The sequence below is a fragment of the Camelus ferus genome, chromosome 11, assembly GCF_009834535.1.
Source record: "Camelus ferus isolate YT-003-E chromosome 11, BCGSAC_Cfer_1.0, whole genome shotgun sequence".
Taxonomy (NCBI): domain Eukaryota; kingdom Metazoa; phylum Chordata; class Mammalia; order Artiodactyla; family Camelidae; genus Camelus; species Camelus ferus.
The window spans coordinates 6,210,872-6,225,152 of record NC_045706.1 but is presented as its reverse complement, the minus strand read 5'-3'; the positions used below and the strand labels follow the sequence as shown (position 1 = coordinate 6,225,152).

Sequence of the window (14,281 nt, the reverse complement as noted above, 5' to 3'; positions counted from 1 at the left end):
GGGCCCTGCAGGTTTAGGGGGGGACCACATCACACTGTTGACTTCCTGTCCCCCAGAAATGCCCCGTGCTGGACCTCCCAGCTTCCTATTCCATCCAGTGCAGGCGGGGGCCTGGCCCTCAGGCTTGGACTGACCCCACTTCCTTCCACAAGTGAAGTCAGTACACTGTCCCGCTCGATGAGGTCCCTCCAGAGCCAACTGCCACCTCAGGCTTTGGCTGCCTGCAAATTTGATTCCAGCCTCTTGTGCAGCATCAGCAGGACACATGGATTTCCTACCCTTCCTCATAGGGCTGTTGGCCATATTCTCGAGCCTGCCTTTTTAGATTCTAAGGCCAATAACAATCTAACAAGATGATAATAATGTGCTTTGGTGAGAGCATGGTCCAGGGCGGGCCCTGCACATCTGTTACCTGTAAGCTCACAGCAACCCTGCGGTGGAGCAGCAGTGGAGGAAACCAGACCGCACGGGCTGAGTTAGCCCCCAGATCACCTGGGTGATGCCCAGGCCAGTGCCCTTCCCACCTCTGCCGCCACCTTGGTCTGGGTTTGCACTGCTCAGCAGCCAGTTCACTTTGACCTAGAGGACTTGGGACCCAGAAAGTCCATGCTTCGGGCCCATGACAAGGACAATTCTCCCCAAAATCAACAGTGCCTAGCTGGTGAACAACCATTGCTCAATGGGCCTAATTTTTGTGCTCAGAAAAATAAATCCAGAAAGTGCATTCCTGCCATTCTCAACATCTCTCTTAACTCTGTATTTCACTAATCAGCAGATTTTACTGATTTTTCACTTGGAGGTTTTTAGAAACCCAGCAGATTGATTATAGGAAATCAAATCCACTCAGAGGCAATAGCCAAGCTGTTTCATCATTGGCCAGGATCAGAACTGCCTCAACAATAACTTACTTTACCTGAATTAAATTGTACCTTTTCTATAGGAAAAAAAAAAAAAGGCTAACATTGAGTAGTCTGGAAATTTCTGTACCATTGTTGGAAACCCTCATCCAAAATTATACCCTTGGTCTCACTGATCAGCCCATTAACAATAATGTGGAGCTAAATGTGAAGCTGACGGTATCAGCCACGTATTTCCAAAAGTGGAAACGCTCCGTGGACTCTTACCCATCTAAGCGCCACCTTGCTCCCCTTCCCACCAACTCTCGCTTTGCCACTCAAAAAATCACTCACTGAACGGTGTACTCATCTTGAACCTTTTTCCTTAAAAAAATAGGAAAAAAACACTCTTTCATTATAAAATGTGAAAGGAAATTTGAAAAATGGGAAAAAGAAAACAAAAAACACCCATAATCCCAGCAAAGTGAACCAGCTGATGGTTTATGGTGAATGTCCACACGGTGGTCCTTGCAGATGTAGGGCCACCTGCATGGTGACCACAACTCCGCTCACCCCCCGCCTTCCCAGCTGGGGCAGCTTCCTATTTGGAGTGTGCATGTGTGTGTGCGCACATGTGTGTGCATGTGCGTGTTTCCTTATCTCTTCATTATTGTAGCTGATGCCCCTTCCTACTCATTTCTCACTTTCTGTCTTGTTCTGCATTTCCTTCCAGGCAAAGCCCTTTAAGAAATGAGTCCCTCATTATACGTGCTCTCAAATTCCATGCATGCGGGAGGAAATGGATTCATAGAAAAGGAAACTGCCCATGTGCTGCGGAAGGATGGCCCAGGTGTGCATGGGGCTCACCCACCCCCGGGGCCACACACCTCACCAGAATTAGCAACATCTCACAGCTTCAAACGACTTGCCAAGAAATCCTGCAATGAAATGTCCACTGAGTTTGTGCAAAGACAGCATTGTAGCCCAATTTTTCAGAATGGGCATGAGTCAGTGGCCCCAAAAATGTGAATAAGAGTCCTAGTTGTGAACTTTCACAAGTGGCTCACCTTTCTGAGCCACCTGTAAATGTGAGAGTCAGTTTCCCCACCTGTAAATGTGAGAAGTCTCTAAGGACCTCCAGGGAGGAATTCTGTGGCTCCCCAGCCACCGTAGCCCTCTTGTGAGAGCAATGACTGAGACACCACCCCTAGCTGGGCCCTGCCCTGGACTCTGGGACCCACACTGACCCAAGGACGAATGAAGCTTCAGCTCCTTGTTTCTGGATTTGTCAGGTGTCCAGCCCTGACACCCCTACCCCAGCTCAGGAAACTGGGCTTGGGTTGGATTCATTTAGGCAGCAAACACAAATGAGCTTCTGCTCAGAGCTGGGCACTTGCCAGGATGCACAGAGGAGTGGTCCTTGTCCTACCCAGAGCGGCCAGTGGGAGGCAGACGGACAGCACCACACTGTATCCAGCCCTGGCCCTCGCACTTGTGCCCCTGTGCCCAGCCCAGCGGGCAGATCTGCCTGCTTCCCTAGACCTGAGCCTGGACCTGGCCGGCCCCTGTGACCCGCCTAGCAGCCACTGCACACTCCCACTCCCACCTTCAACGCACCTTTCTTCCTCCAGGACTTAGACTCCTGCCCTGAACCTGGGTCTGAGGCCAGGGTTTCTAAGAACTCACTCCTCCCAGCCTCCCTGACTCTGACTGCCCTCTCCTCCTGAGACCCCAGTACTCAGGGTTAGGCCCCCTGAGCACCCCATGGCCTGGGAACCGCCCCATACTGCGGGGCATCTGCTTGGACCCTCCTCTCTCTGAACTGGTCCTCCCACCAGTGCCCCAGCAGCCACTGCACCCTGCCCCTCTGGTCATCACTGACCAGCCTAAGGGGAACATGTGGCTTAGGGTAGGATTGCCAGAAAAGCACTGGATGTCCAGCCAAGTTTGAATTTCAGATAAACAAAGGGTCATTTTTTAGTATAACCATGCTGCTCCACACTGTTTAGGCAGACTTCATTTTTATTGGCTAAATCTGACCACTCCACCCAAAGTAGACCATTCAAATTCTCTCTGGTAGGATTTTGAACCTAGAATTCAGCAAGACTATAAGGTAATATCTTGGGGTGAGAGTGAGGCAGCAGATAGGAAGAGAAGAGAGGAATTAGATCTGCAAAGAGAAAGAACGAAGCCGAAGAAGGCAAGAGGCAGCGTCTTCCTCTGCGCCATGGTGTGGACATCTCCTGAGAACAGGGCATCGGCGCCCTAAGATGCCTTGGTGTTCTTATAATTAATACCCTCTTCAGGTGAGGGGTCTTGCCCAGCATGTTTTAGGTACAACCCCTTCCTTGAAACCCAGGCAGACTAGCTGTCATGAAAATCATGTTCTGTTCGCTGCTTTCCCCTCAGCGTCCCAGGCATCACTCTAGACTCCTCTCCCCCATCACCACATCCCTGCATCCAGGCCCTGTCTACTCCATCTCCCACGTCTGTGCCAGCTCTGTCTTCTCTCCATGCCAAGGCTGCCACCCTGCTTCTGGCCTGGATTACTAACTACTTTTCTTGCCTCCAGGACCCTCTACCCTCCAGCCAAAGCAGCTGTCCTAAGACATAAATCTGACTTGGTCCCCAAACCCCCTACTGGAAACTCCACAGGGGTTTGCCCTCCAGTGGCACAGAGGCTCCTCCGCGACCTAGCTCTTGTTGAGTTGTCTAGGATCACCTCTTCCTTTGCCGTTTCCCTACCCCATTCTAGGCTCTGGCCACACTGACCAGCTTTCACGTCCTCCTCCAGGCTCTCTCTCTCTCTCACCTTGGGGCATTTACCCTTCTCACCCCTCTTCACCTGGCTCTCTCCTGCCTTCTGGGGACCCAGCCTGGGTCATCAGCCTGCCTTGACTCCCTCCACCCACCTCCTGGCAGGTGTGATGAGTGCTTCCCCTGCATTGTGCTTCCTGTGCCCTGGGGTCCCTAAACCAGCAGCAGCACCAGCACCTGGGAATATGTCAGGAATGCAAGTTCTCTAGAGCCCCCCTGCCTCCGACTTCCTGAACCAGAAACACTGGGCTGGGGTCCAGCAGTCAGTGCTTTAATAAGCCATCCAGGTGGGTCTGATGCTCACCAATGTTTGAGAACCACTGCTATATTGTGATTATGTATTTATTTATTTGAAATAAATAGCTTGAAAGCCTTGAGAGGATTAGAAAAGCACATGGTAGACTTTTGGTAAATGTTGGTGGATGGAAGGAAAGGGAAGAAAAGGGGAAACTAGAAGGAAGGACGGGAGAAAGGCAGGCAGGCAGGAAGCTGCAATCCTGCCAACAGCACACTCGGTCTCTCTGACCCTCCAAGTGTTTCTAGACACAGCCACCCCTATTCTGGCATTTCGCTGGATCTCCCCTCTGTTGGCTGCAAGGCTGGGGATAGAGACAGAGCAAGACTCTGGGCACTGAGTTCAGGAGGGCAGCAGGACTTGCCCCGCGACCAGCGGGCCCCACAGTTCTTGCTTGGAGTTGGGTGCTTGCGAAGAAGCCCAGGGAGCTCTGTGTTTGCACGAATGGCCAGAGAGGGTGTTGGAATTTGGTAGCAGGAAGAGACTATGGCTCTGTTGCCCCACCCCCTAAGGCTGCTTCAGGCCGTGTGTTCTGGCACATCTTCCATCTCTTCCATCGGAGGCAGGAAGAAGGGCTCTGAAACGAGCATCTGCCCTTTATGTTCTCAGTGGCCTGCACTGACCACAGTCCCTGGCTGGGCAGTCCATGGAATCCCTGATGCCCTGTTTCCAATCTCTGCTCCCCATGCCTGCTTCTGAGCCAACAAGTCTTTCGTTGCCAGGCCTGAGCTGTCACCAGCGTCACTAAAGGGAACGGGTAGAGATCCAGGAAAACCCAAGAAGTGAATCATCCACAGGGGAGGCAAGGGCAGGGAGCTGGCCTCTGATGCAGAAGCTTCTGGAAAGGGCCTCCCAACTGGCTGCCACCAGCACCCCTCCCTCACACGGTGAGAAGGCAGCGAGGACAGGCTTAGGCCCAGGTTTCCCAAAGACAGGAAGGGGAGGACATGGGAGAAACTGTTTGCTATTGAGTGGCAGCCAAAGGACTTTCCTGCAGAAGAAACTGCAGCCATCTTCAAACTGGCAGATAAAACGATCCGGTCCAGCCAGAACCGCAGCCAGCCCACCCCGTCCGGGAAAAGTGAGACCCTCACTCCAGGACTCAGGTCTGGCGGGGCTCCTTCAAGAGGAAGAAGCTCCCAGTCACTTCCACCTGAGTTGCTAATAATAATCTCACACTTGAAAAGCTCTTCACCAACATCAAAGCCCACATCCTCGCCACTGCAGTCCTCGCCACCATCCTGGGAAGATGTGAGATTTCAGTACCGCCTGTAATAGATGAGAAGACCGAAGCTCAGAGAGATTAGGGCCCTGGGCAAGGAAGGAATGGAGCAGAGAAGGGAACTTCTCAGATGCACAGGCCAATTCTCATTCCCCTGCCCAAGCCTGTCGCTCAGTCAGACAAGGCAAAACGCACAAAACAGAGAAACAATCAGAAAAGCCTGTAGAGCGAAGGCGCTGATTGGTCTGGTCCGAGCTGAGAGAATGCTGCAGAGGCTTTCCTAATTGTCAACACCCTCTCAGCAGGTGGGAAGGAGGCAGGGGAGTGGGGGCAGAAAGGATATAAATGCCCTTTGGGTATTTTCTGGGTGGGTTTCACAATGCTCACCCACCCAAAGGGCAGTTCCCAGTCTAGGCTTGCTGAGGGAAGCGCGTCCTCCCCTCTCTACCCCTAGGCCACAGCTGGCTGCCCACCCACCCCCAGTCCCGGGCAGGCAACTTATCTATAGGCTGGTCAGTAAGTTAGGACCTGTGTAAGATAAGCGGGGCCAATCCGATTTCTTTCTCAAAAAGTCAGCATGAGAAAACAAAGAGATTAGGACAGTTGGCTGCAGGAATTAGTTTATATAGAGAGTTTATACAGAGAGGATAGGGGAGGCTGTGATGGATCATGTGTGGCTGAGGATGGAGTGGAGCCCGGGGACCCAGGGGAAGGAAGACTGAGATATGGGCAGATGCAAAAGGAGATGGAGGGGTGTCCTCATGGAAAGACCATGTGGCTGTTCCATCACTGTCCCCGCTCCTGGGAGAACCACTTTACCTGCAAACCTGGATCGCTGAGCCGTCCCTGTTACACTTACAATAGACCTTCCTTTACTGAAGCTACTGTGGGTGAGTTTTATTCTATTTGAATTACTTAAAATCAGAGTAAAGGAAGCACTCAGTTCTAACCCATTTTCAACAATTGTGGAAACCAAGGACCACAACAATCAAGGAACTTGAACCCAGGCCGCCCAGTGATCCCCCAGGGTCCCAATCACAACCCTCACGGCGGTGGCCCTTGAGTGACGGAGTTCAAGAGGGCAACAGACACGCTCTTGTCTTTAAACTGAACACAAATCAGTCTGTTTCCAAATACAACCCCATGGAAAGACCTGAAAATCTCTCGGCATCTCATTAGCATTTCAAGCGTACACGAAGCCCTACCTGTGAAAAAGTACGAAGGCTTGATGCTGTAAATGTGAGATGCAGAATACCACGGCCATTTCTACTTGGGTCGTACCTGAAACACTGAATAACAAAAGCCTGGCTGGTGACCTGAGCCCGCAGGAGACAGCTGCTGAAGATACAATGTGTTTGCCAAGTCCAAAAGCAATTTTGCTTTCACCTTCTTGCTTGGCCAGAGGAGTTGGCATGTTAAGTGTTGACTCAATTCGGCTCTCTTGTTAAAACATAAGACTTGGAAAATTAAACACATTTGTGAAATCTAAGCATACTTCTATCTATTAATGTCTACATTCTAATATTTTTGGTTTAATTTTCAGTTGCTAATTATCGCCAACATTCATGATGTGCTTAGTATGTGCAAGGAACTTTTAACTAATAATCATTTTTAATCTTCACAGTAACCCTATGAGACAAGTGTATTATTACAGAAACTAAAATAATTATTATATGAAGACCTCCCAGGAACTTGCCCACGACTCACAGCCAGGAGGTGGCAACACCAGGCCCCCACCTCAGAGGCCTGCTGTCTCTCAGCCTTTCAGCCATCTCACCCCGGGGAGGGTTAGCTGAGGAAACAGATGATTGCTTGTTTGTTTGAGGTACAGACAGAGAAGATAATTCAGGAATTTGTAATTGCTCATCCCTGCTGGGGGACATTAGCTAGACATTAGCCGTGACACGTGAATCACGACACTTGTTTCCGGCTGAGTTATTACCTATGCACAATGGTGCTCACCAGCTCGCCTGCTTGCTTCAGAAAATGATGGAAGATGGGCCTTGCTGCTTCCAGCTGCTCCCACTGCCGAAGGCTGAACCAGGAATCAGGGGCCCCCCACCCTAATAGTGAGCCAGTCCCTGGCTTCAGTTCTACTCCCGTAGGGTGAGTCGTGTTCCCAGCACAATTTTTAGGGATGCTGATGTATCACAGGCAACTATGCAGACACCTTCCAGGAGCAGTGACTGCAGCTCTCTGGGGGCCCAGCAGATGCTCAGAGACCCCTGACGGGCTGTACCCTCAGGGTCCTCAGAGTCCCCTCGCCTTCGCTGTGGGCAGGGGCCCAGGGGCAGGAATTGACCTCTGGGAGCCTCCCTTGTCCCTGCTCTCGATGCTCCTGTGGGAGACCTGGGCCACACGTCCCGGGGTCACCCTGGCTGCCCCCAGGAGGGAACTGCACGCATTCCTAGTGAGATCCAGGGGAAAAGACCTGCCCAGGTGCTGCCCTTCCTGCTGAGCACGCCACTGCCCCTCTTCTGTGCATCAGCGTCCTTGTCTGTCCAAGAGAAGTGCTGCCGGTGGCCCGGGGGAGGAGGGGAGGGCTCAGCCGTGACTCAGTGGGGCAGAGACAAGGTCCTGCTTACTCCTGGGATGCAGGGCAAACCCAGGGCCCGTCTCCTGGCAGATCCTTGGACAATATTTTCATCTCACTTCTGGGCATACACAAGGCCTTCACTTTCATCATGAAATTTGGAGTGAAAATGGTCATTCTTGTGCTTTAAAATATAGGAGGGAGGGTGGGAAGGGATAAATTGGGAGTTCGAGATTTGCAGATACTAACTAACATATATATATAAAATAGATAAACAACAAGGTCACACTGTATAGCACAGGGGACTATATGCAATATCTTGTAGTAACTTATGGTGAAAAAGAATATGAATACGAATATATGTATGTTCATGTATGACTGAAGGAATATGCTGTACACTAGAAATTGACACAGCATCATAAACTGACTATACTTCAATAAATATATATATGCAAAACAAAATAAAATAAAATGCATGCATAAAAAATAAAAAAATATAGGAGGGGAAGCACTTTTCATCCATTCAAAAAAAAAACCTTAGCTCCCAATACATCTCTCTCCCTCTCTGTGCTCTAGTTGGAGGATTTCCTTACTCCCCAGATACCGCCTGGTCCCTCCCTATCTACCATTTAGGAGTCAGCCTGAAGCCCCCTGTGAAGCAGCCACCTCTGAAAGTCTGTCTACCTGGAATTCATGCATCCTCCTGTGTGTCCCCAGCAGGGCACCATATTACTCTGACCTGTATTTAAACCATTCATTCATTCATTTATTCATTCATCAGACATCCCTGAGCACTTCCTCTCTGCCCAAGAGATGCTCAGCAGAAGAGGCAGAGAAGCCAGGAAGCATGACGTCCAAGGCGGGGAGAGGGCACAGGTGGAAACATGACGGAATAAGCCGAACTCTCTCCAGCCAGTTTATACTCTGTTTTATATTTACAAGCAATACAGGATTTCATTCCTTTAAAAAAAACAACACTGCTATCCTTTCATGGAACACCTGTAAACACAATGCCACACGTGTGTGGTGCAAATGAGGCCTTCCTGTAGAGCGTGACTATTCAGGGCCACCTGGAGATTTCCTTCTCTCTGTATCTGCCTTACTTGGGCCCAGGCCCACCTGGTGCCCTGAACACACAGGAAGGGTATAAATGGCTCCCTCCAGCAGAAAAGGGGCAGAAAAAGATTGGGACAGCTTCTTAAGTGCAACAACTGCCTGGGTGGGGTAAGGCTGAGTGGTCTTCCTGTTGCTAAAATGATTTAAATAAAGGTACCACCACTCCTCACCTCTCCCCTCTAGTAACAGATGGCTTTCCACTTAGATTTCTCCGACATCCAAGTACCTGACCGTCCCATCCCCATGCCAGAAAACTGAAGATGGGGGGCCCCGTGGTTCACGGGAAAGCCCTCAGGCACCCCCTACTCCCCCTGAATCTCCTGCATCTTCCTTCCATCCACCCCACCGCTCTTCCCTGTCCCCCCACCTTCGAACACTCCCCCCAGCCATTCAGTATTTTCTCCTTTAACACCACCCCCACCCATATTAACACTGAAACTTCACAGCATACACGAGCAAGGCCATGTGATCACTCTTACCTCTAAAAGGTTGGCAGGGGGTTGATGGCAAAGTCGGGGACCCGCTAAGATGGCTGGAACCCAGCAGCAGCAGAGGGGTTCCAGGGGCAGGGGTGCACAGCCAACTGCATGGACTTTGCGTCCCAGGGGCGGCGGGCCAAGCCTGTTTCCTCCTTCCCCTACAAGGACAGAGCATCCACGGTTCCCCACTGCAATCCTAGTGTTGAAGATCACAGCCCTGTTCCATCTGCCAAGACCCTGCTGCTCCTGCTCCACCTGAGCACCTAAGAGTGGGACCCTCGGGAGTGCAATGTGCCCTGTGTCTGCCAGCAAAGAGTGGGAGTAAAGAGGCCACTGCTGGGGCACAGGGGCTGGTGGGATAAGAATGGGTCCAGTGGAAGAGGCCGTGCCTGGTGCCTATCTGGTTCAGCCAGGCCTCTCCCAGGACCCACTAGGGGCATGCAGAAAGCATCTGCCCAGGGAAAAAGAGACAGATTTCCCAGGGAGAGGAGGGGAGGATGCTGCCCGGAGGCCAGGTCCTAGCCCCCAGCCAGGCACCGCTCCCTTGACTGTCCTCTTTCCCCTCCGGTGACCTCCTGTCACTTTACTTTTCTCCCCAGACAGATGGTACCTTCTGAGGTCAGAACCATGCCCTCCCAGTTCATCTCTGTATCCAGTATAGTGCAGTGGTGTATAAGTTCTTATTAAGCTTTTTGTCGAATGGAAAAAAAAGTGTATGAAGGAATGAATGAAGGAAACTCTCTGGGTCCAAGATTGGCATATGTTCAGATTTAGAGCACCTTTCGCTTATTTATCAAAACCAACTTTGTAGGTTAAAAAAAAAAGATGCAATTTATTCATTCATCTACCAAGCTTTTATTTAGCACCTACTACACAATTTTGTATTTGGGACTTTATGGGCTCTGAGGGATCTTTGTATCTGAGAATATTCCTCAACTCTCCTGTTACTCCTAAATGCAACTCTTAGAACCCCAACAGTCATGTTCCTAGGAGAAGGAAACAGACAGTCCTTTTAACTGAGCACCCTTGCAGGATTGTTCCCCGCCTATAATGAAATATGTTCAAGAATGACACAATGTCCATAGATTCCTGTATTCAAACATCTATCCAAGAATCCAAACCCTGGGCTGCATCTCCCTGTCTGTCTGAACAGGTAATTATACTTTGTATATTAAAGTCTTATATCTCAGACCTATCCAGTGCACAAAAACAGTTTAACCTTTAAACCAAGTCATGTACACCATTTTACTCCTAGAAAGATGAATTTGTGTTACTCCGTCAAATCAGTATCAGCCTGACCTTTAAACACATCAGTGTTTCTTGGAAAAATACTATGGCTGGGATGCCTACCGAGGTAAACAACATTAGCTGCTCTTCCCCAGCGCTGAGCCACGCTGCATGGAGACCTATCAGAATAAGGGGGTGGAAGGCAGCAGGGCCCAGAGCTCTTCTGACAAACTCCATAGGATATGAAGAACAACGTAAATGCACCAGAGCTGGCAGATCTAGTTCTCTATTACTGTTCCAGAGATAACAGCTAAGGTGAATCATTTCCCACCACCTACCATTCCAAATTATTTCAAATTCTGAAGGGACCCTATTTATTTCATTGGTAGCTAGCAATTTACTTAGCTCAAGATCATTATATTTATGCGTCTGTGAAATCCTCACAATAATTACACATTTGAGCCGTCTCAGGTGGGCTATCCGTGGTCTCATTAGTCATAGACTTGGAGGGATATTATCACGTTTTTGTAGCAACCTTCACAACGCATGTATAATGCGCCAAGCTGGATGTGAACTTTGAGTCTCATGGTTTTCTTACACATCAGATTCATCAAACAGCAGGACAGCCTGCATTCACAAGCAAATGCTTACAGAATGCTGGGAAATTGTCTTAATTTCTCTTGTTTTCTCAATCGCTTCAGTGCGGCAGCCCTGGAAGATATTGTATTGGGCAGCAGGGAGGACAAACCTAGCTGAGATCTAAAATTACTTGAGGAGCTTACCAGAAAGTTCCATTATGGGGACTATTTATAAGATGATATGCTTCTTTCCCAACTGTACAGTCATCGAAGGGTAAGGAGGAGGCGGGTGGAATTGCCAGTGTTCTCAAGCACGTGTTCCCAGGTTGAATTCTCAGGACAACAGCTGTGAGGCCGGTTGGTTTATCCGAAAAGTCTATTTGGTTGTTTCAAAGCCACAGATTATTAGAGGGAACCAATCGCCTAGTGGTTTTGCCCGTTTCTGCCTTCTGCACATTTATTTCAGAAGAACCTACTACTATTACAAACAGGGTGATTCTCAGAACATCTCTAACCTTGATAGCAAATAGCCATGATAAAACAATTCCCTGAGCAAGGATTCTAAGAGAAGATGGTAGATTCACACACCCGTCATGGAACCACGGAGCTCAGGACTGGGGGGCTTCCATGGCACGCACCACGGTTTACCAGGGCACACAGTTTGTGTGATCACTGCATTTACACGTGACTCCCCCAACTAGATTGGTAAACCCCATGAGCACATGGACTGTATGTGTTTACATTCACCTCGTACATCCTCAGCACTTGGTACAGTGCCTCGCACATAGTGGGTGCTTGATAAATATTTACTAGATATTGAGATATAACTGAAGGAGTTACCTGGACCTACTCTGTGCCCTTCAACTTCAGGTGGGTAGTATGATTATCTGACATTTAAATGGTCTGAGGCTACATCACGTGACTTTCTCATGCATGATTGAAGCCTGCGTGTCCAGACCATCAGGCTCTACTACATTCTATTCATTAAACAACAATTTGATGAGCAGCTACTATGTGCCAGAAAATATGCTAGTTACAAGTCACGGGGATCCAGCCCACACAGAACTTCTGGTCTAATGGGAAAACACGGGAAAACAGACCTTTAGCAAAAGCTCCAAACAAAGGAGATTCCCAGAGCAGGAAAAAGTCATCAAATGTGTACAATAATGGAGCCAGGAGAACGTGCCCCCAGTTACCACCGCTGTGGGACAAAGTACTCAGAGCTTGGTGGCTTAGGAGGGGACTTTGAGGGGCGATGAAAATGTTCGATATCTCAGTTGTGATGGTGGTTTCATGACTACACATTTGTCAAAACCCACCAAACTGTATACCTCAAAAGGGTGAATTTTACTTGCTGTAAGTTATACCTTAAAAAACTGACTTTAAAAACTAAAACAAACGAAAAGCAACTTTAGAGGCTAGAAACAGCAGCCACTGACTATGCTCATGGACACTCTGGATTGGGGATCTGGGCTGACCCAGCAGGGGTGCTTGCTCTGGGGCTTCTGCTGGGAGAAGCCATAGGCTGGACATGTCTGAAACGGCTGAGAGCCGGAGCCACGAGGGGGCCCCGGCTCACTCCCGTGTCAGGTGCTGGGGCTCTGGGCTCGGGTGACGGGAAGAGTGTCACCTGGGGGTGAGTGTGATCAGTGGCTGTTGTTTTTAGCCGCTGTTCAGCCCATCCTTGTGAGTACCTGCTGTATGCCAGGCACTGCTGTGGACAGAATATAGCAGTTAACATAACAGACAAACATCTTTGCCCTGTTGGAGATGACAGTCAGGTGGAAGACAGACAATAAATAACAAACATGATAAATAAGTCAGCTGATGATCTGGTGGAAGTAATATGTGCATAGAATAAAAACTTAAACCAGGTGAGGGGGTGGAGATGTGGAGGAGAGAATATTCTATATGAATGGCGCCTCCTGGGGCTGTGCAGCTAATGGTCCTGACACTTTGTTTTGCCGATGCCACGGTGTAAAATGGTATCTTGGTGCAGTTTTAACTGCATTTTTCTGGTTTCTGGAGACCTGAGCATCTCTTCAGATGTGGCAGGCCACCTGCTGGTCACCAGACGAGGTTCCTCTTTGTCCTGGGTCCAATTGGATTACTGCCCAGCCTCCCCTGTAGTTGGCTGTGGCCTCGGAGTTCCAACCAGTAGAAGGTGAGCGGTGATGGCCTCACCATTTCCAGGTCCAGCCCGTAAAAACCTCTTTCCTTCTCCCAGTGGCCCAGTTCCTAGGGCTACTGTGGAGGTCCCACATGGAAGATGACAGAGCTCCTGGCAGCTCGGGGCCCTGGGGGTGTGTGATGAGCAGACCCTGCCCCACCCCCACCAGCCTGGGGCACCTGCCCTGTTTTACGCTGGGGCCTCGACGTGGCAGCAGTGAGCCCGTCCCAGCTAAGAAGTTTCATTGCTCACTGGGGTTCTTTCTTGCGAGGGTTGCCTGCTCAGACCTCTGCCAGGCTTGGCCTGGGGTTATTCCCTCTTTCTTCTGTATCTGTGGGGGCTCTTTTATATCCTGGCTCTTCAAAGGGTGGCCTGCGGCCCGGCAGCATAGACTTCACCTGGGACCTTGTTAAAGATGCAGACTCTCAGGCCCACCCCCACCCCAGCCCCTCACTGAACCAGAACCCGCATTTACAACAGCTTTCCTGGTGATTTCTACGCAAGTAAAGTTCTGTCGCCGGCAAAGCCCACGAACAATCCTACGGAAATAAAAATAGAATCTGGGTAATACAATGAAGTCTAACCTTTTTTTCCCCTTTGTGCTCAGTCTGGGTTCACTTGCTCACAGGGGACGGCGTGCAGAGGTCTCGCACCCGACCCTTCAGACCAGAGGCTGTGATGGAAAATGGCTGCGAAAGGACTGCACCCGCACCTCAGCTCCCGGCTGGATGCGGGATCCCCGCCCACGGCCGCGACTCAAGATGGCGGCGGCGGGCCGTGTGCGGAGACGCCGAGCGCGACGACCTGAGCAGGCGCAGCACAACTGCGCCTGCGCCCGGGAGAGAACCCCGCCCCTCCCCGCCCACTCAGGAGACCCTATAAAGCAGCCCGGCCCGCTGGCCCCTCTGGGTTAGCGCTCGCACCTCTCCGTTCTTTGATTAAGGAGTATAGCTTTCCTTTGCTTCTGACCCGAACTCGGTCTTGCTCTATTGGCTCAAGTGACACCGA

At 50.2% G+C, this 14,281-nt stretch overlaps 1 long non-coding RNA gene across 1 annotated transcript in view; it reads right to left on the bottom strand.

Annotated features, from left to right (window-relative positions):
* The window catches only part of LOC116666933, a 73,682-nt gene extending 59,710 nt beyond the window's left edge, over window positions 1-13,972 (bottom strand). The window contains exons 1-2 of the long non-coding RNA XR_004323734.1: window positions 13,858-13,972; window positions 9,299-9,456 (exon numbers count right to left, since the gene is read on the bottom strand). This is a non-coding gene — a long non-coding RNA (uncharacterized LOC116666933). The remainder of the gene's footprint in view (window positions 1-9,298; window positions 9,457-13,857) is intronic.
* Window positions 13,973-14,281: the final 309 nt, after the last annotated feature.